General features: G+C 39.8%; 1 protein-coding gene across 2 annotated transcripts in view; it reads right to left on the reverse strand.

Moving 5' to 3' along the window:
• Positions 1–11,776, reverse strand: part of ACYP2 (acylphosphatase 2) — a 293,604-nt gene that overhangs the window by 15,157 nt on the left and 266,671 nt on the right. The window lies entirely within an intron of this gene.

The raw sequence follows: 11,776 nt of genomic DNA on the forward strand, positions 1-11,776 counted from the left end.
AATAATAAGAATTAGCGGTTACATTTTTGGGGAGTCCAATGCTATATGTGGATTTCCAAGCACATAGAGGGTTGGTACCCCTACCGCTGCATTGTTGAAGTGTCAACTGTAATGTCTAAAACTTCTGCCATATTGTAGCTCATGATCAGTGAGTTCAGTGATTATCAAGGGAATCCTAGTACTTTCATAATTAACCTGAAGCCAAATTACTCTTCTTTAAAAATGGAGATAACCCTCACCTTACTGAGTCACTGAATGGATTAAAAAGAATGTATATAAATTGCCCAGTACAACATCCGACACACAGTAAGCCCTTAATAGCAGCTCTTACAGTGTAATTGTTCTCTGTCTTTGCCAAAGATGGTGGACTGGCTCTTAAGCAAGCTCTGTGACCGGCAAAGTCACACACTTCCTGTGGAATTCACTCATAAAACCTGGAGTTACTGCTCAGCATGTCATTCAATCTCCTTAATTGGGAGATTCTGGGAGAGCTACCCAGGCTATGCCCAGGATTCTGAAAAACAGCCAACTGGATCAAAGGGCCTGGGAGCAGAGGAGGCAGAAGAAGCAAAGGCAGTCACTTCTCTGTCATACCACAGTTTTGGGTCAGCAAAGTGACAGATACTCTCTCCTGTTTAGTGGAAAGAAAAGACAGAGTGGCACAGTGGTAATGGAGGTGGACTCTGGATCAGTTCTGCTTGAGTGCAAATCCAGCTGCCACTTCCCCGCTGGTTACAGTGGACAAGTACCTTCAATTCTAAATGTCTCATTTGTAAAATGGAGAGTATGTCACCTGACCCAGAGGTGTTATGAAGATGAAAGGAGATAATCTGTAAATTGTTTCAGACAGTATGTAGAAAGTAGTAAACATTCAAAATTTAGCTGTTTTCTTAGGGTACCATAGTAGGTAATGAAAACCATCTTAGCTATTTTAGAATGCATTTAATATAGGGCATTGGGTCCTTGCAAAATCACTATGAGTCATAGACTGGAAGAACATATTTAGATGGGGCCTGTTGGAGCAACTCTGTAGAATTGGCTGCTCAAATATGAAATGTTAAAACTGTGATTCTCCTGCAAATATAAACGGTAAGTGTCAAAGATTTCTATTTGACACACGAAGTAATGACAGAACCTGGTTCAAAGGAGAATGTAGACATATGTGTGTATATACATTCATCCAATCAGGGATGCTGAACTCAACTGGCTAATAGATATGAAACTGGTTTAAATGCTACAGGGCAGGACTGTCCAACACTGCTGTATTATGAGCATCGTGTACAATTCAAAATCTTGAATCTTGTACCATATTAAAGTAAAAATAGGTGAAATTAATTTATTATTTAGTCCAATATATCTAAAATATTTCAGTATATAATCCATATAAACAATTAATGAACAAAATGATAGAGTTTACATACCTTTTATATTGAGGCTTTGAATTCTGGTATTCTACACTTACAACATATCTCAATTCAAACTGGCTACATTACAAGTGCTCAATAATTGCATATGGCTAGTGACTCCCATATTATTAGAGTTTTAGGGCAATAAAAAGAATTTTTGGGATTATCTTTCCTTTAGGGCAAAGGCCAATTATATATCTACCAGAAAAAAAGGTAACTTGCTTTGTTATTAACAAGGAGTATTAGCATTTCTTTGGTTTGCAACAAGTAAATTTCTACCTTAGAGTTGTCAAATAGTGTAGTTAGTCGAAAATCAAAGGGGCATATCTGTAACATCAGAAAATTGCTGAAAGTTCCCAAAACAATACCCAGAACTTTCCTGAAAGTTCCCTAATCTCCATTGCTAAGCCTTGGACAATTTTTTTGTGTGTGATAGGCCCATGAGGGGAACTTCTGGGAATCAGGAGACTGTCACTGAAATCATTGCACTGATGGATATGCTACCCTAGCCACAGTCCAGGCATCAGGAAGTCTCACCAGGATTACTGGCTCCAGCGTCACGTTAATAGCAGCTAGATCCTCACACTAGCTAAGTGGATGATTCAGGCATTTCTGCTGCTTCTCTTTCCACCTATATCAATTTCAAATTCAGATTTCACATGAGGACTTCTGATGGATGAAACCTACATCATGTTGGAGTCTCTAGCTGTAAAGGAGTGAGGGAAACACGGTTCCTGGCTCTCCAGGGTCTGCAGTAAAGGAAAAGCACCAGAAGGACTATGGAACCAAGAGTGAGCAAGGCAATATACCGTGTTTACCGCTGCTGTCATTCAGTTGACAAGAACTTGATGAACTTCTCCATTATGGGATACAGAGGATAAGTACTTTTTTTTTCTGGTCTGCATGACAGCAACATTTTTGTAGGCTCTCTCATATCTAGGGTTCCTCTAAGCACTACAACAGAACTAAGGAACACTAACACTGAAGAGTCAGGTGAAAAAGGAGAAGCAGATGGAGGACAGGTAGAAGGAATGAACAAAGAACAGGGAGGTGTCCAAAAAGTATGGTGTTACAGAAAACAAAGGGCACAGAGTATTTTAAGAAGGAGGGAGAAGTCAACTTCCAAATGCTGCTAAGACTCTAAGAAAAACATGAGCTGAAATGTACTTTGGGGACCTTAGCAAGATCAGCTTTGGTGATGTGCTGGGGGTGGAAGCCACATTAAAGTGGTTTCAGGAGTGAGGGGGAAGTGAAGAAATGCCGACAGCAAGAATAGATCAATCTTTTGAGCTGTCTGACTCTGAAGAGAGGAGAGACACAGAGGAGCTTTATACATCTTTAAGGCTCTGTTTTTGGCAAGCAAGCAGGCCTCGATTCTGAATTCGATGCCTTCCAATATTTATGAGTGCTTTGTCTCAGAAGAACAATATTTGAGGAGGATTGTTTTACTAACACACAGTCTAGGGCGTTTTCTATTCCAGATATGTTAAAATCTACTCCTACATGAAGCCAAATGAAAAGTGAGTTGGCCAGACTCCCCTGTGTTTTCACCTCTCCCCCTGACCTCTCTACTTCCCCCCAAAATGCTCACAAGGCAAATTGAATTTTGGGGGGTGATGTCATTAGTTGATGCAGGGCTACTAGATAGAACCAAGCTGTGATCCACCCAGAGCAGAGGTAGTTATTTCATACTTTTTTTAAGCCTTGTTCCTGGCTCTCTTTTGTGTCCCCACCCTTGTTTTTTGCCCTTTTTCACTCTTTTGTTATAGTTTTACATATTCTGACAAGTCACTTTAAATTACGTTGGGAACAAAGTGAGGTATCAACACATAACACTGAGGGTTTCTTTTTTCTTCTTGCTGATACTGTTTCTTTGATTTTATAAAGGAGATTACTGCAAAGGAGGGTAGAGATTTTTTTATGGAGTTTTGCTTTACAGCCAACTTTACTACTTTTTTCATTAAAGCAAGGTATGCAATGTTCTGAGGTCATAAAGAGTGAGTGAAGAGATGGACTAAATGTGTGATGGACCTTAAGAAGGGCACTTATTGGGATGAGCACTGGGTGTTACATCTAATTATGAATCACTGGGTTATTCTCCTGGAGTTAACATACTACACTGTATGTTAACTAACTTGAACCTAAATAGATAGACCATTAGGCTGTCTTTTAAGGGTATCACCTGTGACACCATATTGCATTACATGTTCTTAACCCTAGAGATGTGGGCTTTCAGAATGCCTTTAAAGATGTGCCCAGATGTCAAAATATTGAAATTTTTCTTTATTGGGATGTTTCATAATCAGGGAAATGGTGTATGGTCCGAACCTCTTAGGGTTAAAAAAATTCTTTTAAGATTTTCATTTTCCCCTAGGAAGGTGTTTTATCTTTAAATCCAAGTAGGTGACTCAGTTCATAGGGGGAGGCTCATGATAGGATAAAAATGCCATTGAAATGTCGGTTCATAAGTGGTCACCTGCAAGTGGGACTTGGATATTATACCCTGAATATTTTTTCAGCACTAATGTGTTCAATGCACATAAGTTTTAGTCTGTTTTAAGTGATTCAGAAAAAAGCCATTCCCTTTCAAAATGTTTTCCTTTTTGTATTCATAAAAATAGATGCCAATTTCCTTTTACAAAAATAAAGAATAAAATAGAAGAAGAAAAAAATACATATCCCAATATTAATGTTTTTTTACAGATAGTAAAAAATAGTCATTGCTAAATCCCAATGAATGCTTTAGCCTAAATTTTAAAAACTAAAATTGCATGTATTATTGTCACCCCCAAAACAAAAAATTCAAATAGTGTGTGCTTGTTAACTGACTTTAAACTTGTTGTATTTTTCACAAAGAAATTTCATAAATAGCTTTATGAATCTTATAAAAATGAAAGGATATCACCAATTTATTTAAGTTGCCTAGCTAGTGGGAAGTGACAAGGTGAAATAAGAATGGGATTACAGGCTGAGAGGAGGAAGGGAGAAAGACTTAATGGAAGAGACTGAAAGACAGGTAATGATCCTGCCCTAAAGTAAAATTCTCCATAATTTTAATATTGCATTCTAAGATGTGTTCAGTTTCTGACACCATTAATAAAATGATCAAAGACTGTCTAGTCACCAGAATCAAAATGCAATTTAATTATATTCTCTGTTTTGAATTGATAGCTTCTTAGAAAGAAGATGGCTGTCATATTTAGTTTTCCAAATGACTTTTATATGAAGCTGCTCAAACTAGGCATATAAACCCAACTCACCAGAGAGATGTGCTTGCATTTAAAGAGAATTAAAAGCCTAAGGTTTCAGGACTTAAAATCATGAAGCTGAAGTCAGAAGATAGGTCCTACCGTGGAAGAAAGTGGCCTCCCTGACATTGGGTCTAGAAAGTGCTCTGTAAGCCTGGCAATCATCCAGATGAGGACTAATGTTTGGGAGCCTCTTATAATTGGACACTCTTTCCTGCTACGGCTAAACTTGGATCAAAGAAAGAAAGAAATTAGCTAGCAGCTTCCTGTAGAATCCGATGAGGCATCATCACCTTGGTGGAGATGCCAACAGTCTTCAGTGGTCTAGGAAATTGATCCTAAAAGCTTTCTCTGAAATGATCAAGTTTAGGAACACAAATAAATGCTAGCCAAATTCATAGATCAATTTATAAAACAGAATGCCGCATAGTCATTTATATTGGGCACTGTATTTGTCAAATGTATCATCCACTTGTGCAAGAATTTTCCTACTTGAGCTTGCTGCAATGGAATTACATTAGATTGCTTTCTCCAGTCTAGGCATATTTTGGCCTAGAGAATCTACACTGAGAGTACTTTCTTCCCTAGCTAACACTGAAGAAGTGGTGATAATGGATAGCCTTTTTAAGAACTCTTCATCACCCCTGCTTTTCACTTAACGCATCATTGCCACAGACAGGTTAATAAGGCTGCGGATTTCTTTACGGTTACTTTGTTCCTGTCCTGAGCATATTCTCTGGCCACCTGGATTATGCTGAAACAGTCTAGTCTGTTCTTGTTTCTAGGGCAAAGAGAAGGAAAAACCTATCACTTTTTTTTTTAACTTATCACTTATTGTACCATATTTATAAACTACATCTTAAGGCAGTTTTCTTTGAAAGAGCTAATTTTGTTTGTTTCAGTTTTGGAAGGCAACATCTCTGCTATTCTCCATAGATTCGGAAAAGGTAGGAGGAGTGAAACCCTTTCTGACCAGTGGCCACAGACATGGTAGGTGACTACAAGAATGCCTCTTTACCACAGAGAGAATTCTTCAGAAAAGGGAATGCACTGAAGTGTCAGAATGTTCTCCATGGCAATCAAGCAATAATACTCTCGTGGCAACATATAGCATAGGTGTGCTGGGTCAGAAAATGTTTCTGTGACCAGGGGTACTACTCAAACTACCCTCAAACTTAGAGACTTGAAGCAATATTTATCCTGCTATAAGTCTACAATTTGGGCACAGAGAGCTCATCTCTGCCACACTCCATCAAGAACACTGAAATAACGGGAAGGCTTAGTCACTCACACGTATGGCAGGCTATCCTTGGAAAACTCCATGAGCTAACATCTAGAACAGCCAGGGCTCCTTAGGCATCTCTCTCCAGCATGGTGGCTTCAAAGTAGCCAGACTTCTCACACTTGTATCAGCTCAGGAATCCAAAAGCAATGTGTCAGAGAGCAGTGTGTGGAAGCTGCATTGTCTATTCTAACCTAGTCTTGGTATAGGTTCAAGTGTCCCCTGAGCAGCATTCTATCTGACAGAACCCAGTCCCCAAGGATAGCCCATATTTAGGGGGAGAGGAATTAGGACCCAACTTAAGTGAGAGGAATGGCAAAGAAATTGTGAGCTTGCTTTAAAATTATCACAATAGGGGCTCCTGGGTGGCTCAGTTGGTTGAGTATCCAACTTCGGCTCAGGTCATGATCTCACAGGCAGGGAGTTCCGGCCCCACATTAGGTTCTGTGCTGACAGCTCAGAGCCTGGAGCCTGCTTTGGATTCTGTCTCCCTCTCTCTCTGCCCCTCCCCAGCTCACGCTCTGTTTGGTCTCTCAAAAATGAATAAACGTTTAAAAAAAAATTAAAGTATCACAATAACTTTATATAGCTGAAGAATTACAGGAGAATACACCATTAATTTATTTACTCATTCATTCAGCAAATATTGCGTTTGTACTGTAAACTAACTTAACATAGACTTTTTAAAAGATTCTAGATATTCTAGCCTGAGACAACTCAAATTTGGACATGATTTTATGCATCAAGAAGGATGTATTTTATTTTAGGCCTGTCATATGAAAGTACTCAAACCAGTACAAAATGTCAGATGATGACAATTCATCCATTTGGAAAGGAGTATAATCTTAGCAGCATAAATGGGTTTTTATTAGAACTCATTAAAAACCCAAGAAACAGAGGCACCTGGGTGGCTGAGTCGGTTAAGCATCCAACTCTTGATCATGAGCTCATCATTTGTGGGATTGAGCCCCTCCTCAGCTCCACACTGTTAGCATGGAGCCTGCTTAGGATTCTCTCTCTCTCCCTCTCTCTGCCCCTTCCCTGCTCATGTGTTCTCTCTCTCTCAAAAATAAACTTTAAAAAATAAAACCAGAGAAAATAGAAGTATGAATCTTCGTTAGATACAAATACATTCTAAAAAAATTATTTGTTGAATCAATTTGTGTAAAAGCAAATCATCTTTTCTAACTTTATACTTTTAGTGATTAATGTGTAAGAAAAGTTTTCCTTGACTTCCTAAACATTCCAAATTGCCTAGTATGTGAAAGGAGGATTGCTCTCTGATAGACAAGAGATAAAATACAGAATACATAGGTGAATATATTGGATACGATAGGTTCAGCTGAGAGGCACAGTGGAAGTGGCTTGAACAAGGAAGGTCTTCACTTGTCCATCATGGAAGGAAGCCTGGAGGCAGGTAGTTCTGGACTGGTGTGACAGCTCCATGAATGTCAGAGACCCTTTCAGCTTACCACTCAGCTACTTCCGGGAAGTTGTCCTCATTTTCCTCACCCAAGATGGACACTAAAACTCCAACCATCACCTTTTGTTTTCTCGACAGTAGAATGGAAGAAGGGCAAACAAAGGGAAAAAGAAGGTGTCCCTAAGGTAAAGTGCCTGAAGGTGTAGTTTGTAAATATGGTACAATAAGTGAATGTTGTCCAGAAGCAGCCACAATACTTCTGATTACATTTTATTAGCCAGAACCCTCCTACAAAAGAGTTTTGGAAATGTAGGCAAGGTTAATGTTATTCTGAGTGGCCACTGGTCTAGCCAAAGTCACCAGCAATTTCAGAGGAAGAAGGGGAGGGTGGTTCCTAGAGGGCAGCTAGCAGTCCCAGCCACAGGGTGGAAATCATGTGTTCTATTTTGCACTTTAAGCATGAGATGCCTCTTAAACACTCAAGTAAACAACAGTATATACAACTCTGGAATGTAGGGGAGATATTGAAAACCTGGGGTTAAAAATCGGGAACTCGTTGGCCTACAGATGATGTTAAATATCTTGGGGCTAGACGGCAACATGTGGGGAATGAATGGAGACAGAGAAAAGAAGTGGCCAGCCAGAGAGGCCGCCAGCAGAATAGGCTGAGAGGACATCATGAAAGAGACAGGTGAAGGGCCAGGACACTCTGGCATCCTAGAAACCCAGTGAAGAAAGAAGCTCAACAAGACCAGAGTCTCCACAGTCTCACAGGCTGCTGGGAGTTCGAGTCTCCAAGCCTGAGAACTGATGACTGAATTTGCCAAGAAGGAGATCATGGAGATGAGATGTGCCAGGCTACAGTGCAGAGGTGGAGAACAGAGCCTGTGGGGAGGGGCTGAAGGGGAACCAGGAGACAGAGGAAGTAGAAACAATCAATAGTTCCAGGAGATATAAAGGGCAGTAGCTAGAGAGGAATATGGCATCCAGAGAAACCCTTAAAAAAATGATGGTGGGTATTAGAATATATATAGATCTGCTTATGGGAATGAACTATAAGAAAAGCAGAAGGTGATGATGTGGGAAAAGTGTTAATTTCAGCACAAAACCAGGGTCCAGTATACAAGTGGAGAGGCCAAAACAGTGTGTAAGAAAGATACACATAGAGCCTAGAGAAGAGAGTAAGATCAGATATAATGAAAGAGAAATCAAGGAAAAGAATGTGGTGAAGGGAGTCTGGCAGTAGAATCAAAGAGCAAATACTCAACAAAGAAGATTCATCTCAATCCAGATTCACCACCTGGGATTGACTGGTGGTGGCTGCCCAGGGCTCTGTGTTGAGCAGATGGGTAGAATCCTTATCCAGCTCACTGGGGGACAGTGCAGTGACTGGTGATAGGTTCCCCAATGTTCTGGCCTCAAACACTTAGTAGCCTACTTTTGAAAGTGTTTCTTTTTCCAAAATAATCTCTACACCCAACATGGGGCTCAAGGACCCCAAGATCAAGAGCTAACTGCATGCTCCACCAACTAAGCCAGCCAGACCCCCTTAGTAGCTTACTTTTGACATCTTGGACTTTAATGAATCCAACTCTGACTTTTAATTATGTAGTTTTTCACAAAGTTTAATCATTCTACAAGTACTGTTACAATCTTTTCCACTTAATAATATGAACAGAATTTGCTTTTGTGTTAATGGATCAATATCTACATCATCTTTTTAAATGTTCCTCAAGTCTGGCACTATGTGGGTGGACCCACATCCTATGGTTGGAAATTTAAGTTGTTCCAAGTTCAAAAATAAATATTTACTTGTACAACTCCTTCTTCTAGATTACACTGACCTTATGATCTGGAAGGCATTGTGAAGTAGTGGTTTAAAAGCATGGGCTGTTGAGTCAGAGCGGAAGCCCTCTGGGATTCAAATGACTGCTACCTTAGTTCCTAGCAGTGTTATCTCTCTGTGTCTCAGTGTCTTTATCTGTAAAATCGGGTTAATGGTATTTCCACTAGATAGAGGTGATACAAAGATGAAAGGAGATAATACATATAAAGCACAGACATCGTGCTTAGGGCCTGGAAAGCATGCAGTAAAGGTTAGTATACTGAAGCAGATTTATATCGGTCCACCTCTATCCTATCCTCAGCACCCAACCCAGAGGCTGGCAAGGAGAAGATGTTCAATAAGCCTGCTGAATGAGTGGGTTGTACACAAGATCTGAAGTAACAGTATTAAAAGATTATAATCCTAGTCACAAAGATAGGACTAAATTGTAGACTCCTGAGCCAAGATATACAAAGTTAACAGAGGGTTTATATGTAAGAATTATTTGGATAATTTTTTCTTTTTATTTTCATTCATTCATTCACTCAGTAGGACAAAACCTAAAATACACCATTTATCATTGGATTGAAAATGCCACTGTGAAAAATACAAAAAGATTTCTGATCATTGGTGGTGCTGTTTCACAATGTTGTTGTCTTAAATATGTTTGTTAGAAATCATCATACTTGTATTCCTTCAGCAGCTAATTAAAACAGTAATATCTGCTCGTCAGAAAAATTTCAGTCTGACAGGATACAAAGTAAACTGGAAGCAGGAAGTGAAAGCTCCCCTTCACCACCTCCCAGCCCCACTCAGATGTCGCTACCCTCTGAAGTATATTCCTTGCCCCTTTCCTATGCATATACAAATACAAACATACAAAAAACTCCACGTGCATGTACCCAATGCAGGGAATCGTCATCACCTGATTTTAGGCCACAAAATTGCTGCTCTATTTTCATATTAAAAACAAAACCAACCAACCAACCAAGCAAAACAATAGCAGCTTTGAAGCCATTTCTATCTGAAAAGATTGTCACCGTTCTGGGGTTCTGATCTGCTAAACGTTCGTTTCTGGTGGTATGCCTGGGAGTGACTGACTCAGTGCTGTTGGTTAATCACTAACAAGCAAGTCAAGTGTTTTGGTTCTGTTAAATAGAAACTGTTCTCTTTTTTTAAGTTTATTTTGAGTGAGAGAGAGCAAGAGTGCACGCAAGCAGAGGAGTGGCAAAGAGAGAGGGAAAGAGAGAATCCTAAGCAGGCTCTACATTGCTAGTGCACAGTCCAATGTAGGGCTTAAACTCACAGTGAGATCATGACCTGAGCTGAAATCAAGAGTCAAATGCTTAATGGACTGAGCCACCCAGGTGCCCCAAGAAACATTCATAAGAGTACATCTCTTTCTTAAATATTCATAAGAGAATATGGGGCAGGGGGTAGAGACACCAGACCAGAACGAAGACCAAATCAGGTAGGATTGTGCTCCAGTTCAGAATTAACCTCCGGGATCTTGAAAACTAACCACAGACAGGGTGATCTGCCTACCATGGAGCAAAGTAAAGGTTGGAGCAGACAGAGGATACAAGGGAGGATTGAGAGACGGTTGACAATTGCCACAATTCCCATCACCAAAATCCCCAACACGAACACTGATCTTTAGTTTCCCATCATCACTGATGGTAGGATTTGCTGGTCATTTATTGTTGGGGTTGTTTTGTTTTCTAATCACCACCCCCAACAGACATGGGAGTGTAACTCACCTTGGGATTTATAGATGTATCCTAAAGCAATTTGTGAAGGATTTGGAGAACTTGGATATTCTTCTGTTGTTCTTTCACAAGAAATTGTGATTTACTATGTAAGTCAAACTTTGAAGGCAAAAATACTCAGATTAACATAAATTTCATTTCCAAGAGAAGTAGGATCTCCTGGGTAATCAATTATGAATAAAACCACATAAAATGAGTAGCAACAGTTCAGCTCCTTTGTGAAGGAGACAGGATATAAATAAGTAAACATATAAATGAAAAAATGAAAATAAACAGTAATGAAGTTTACTAATTATGCTGCTTGCTTCTGTTACAACTCATTCATTCTAAGGAAGAAAAAAATTAGTGGGTAGAATATCATTAGTATTTTTAGAACTCTTGTTCAGATGTATTCAATTGAATTTGTGTAATGAGGAAAAATGGAGGGGCGCCTGGGTGGCGCAGTCGGTTAAGCGTCCGACTTCAGCCAGGTCACGATCTCGCGGTCCGTGAGTTTGAGCCCCGCGTCGGGCTCTGGGCTGATGGCTCAGAGCCTGGAGCCTGTTTCTGATTCTGTGTCTCCCTCTCTCTCTGCCCCTCCCCCGTTCATGCTCTGTCTCTCTCTGTCCCAAAAATAAATAAACGTTGAAAAAAAAAAAAATTTAAAAATTAAAAAAAAAAAAATGGAACTTGGTAAAACATTTTCAATAATCATGTAGTTTCTATGTCACTTCAATCTGTATTCAACTCCTTAGGAAATGCTCCCACAATCAAGCTCTCCTTCCTGGTTCTCTCACCAGGAGTTATGCCACTATGACTTTGAGGAGCATTTGGGTGACTCTGT

This window comes from Puma concolor, chromosome A3, assembly GCF_028749965.1.
Source record: "Puma concolor isolate L17-30 chromosome A3, mPumCon1.1.hap2, whole genome shotgun sequence".
Classification (NCBI taxonomy): domain Eukaryota; kingdom Metazoa; phylum Chordata; class Mammalia; order Carnivora; family Felidae; genus Puma; species Puma concolor.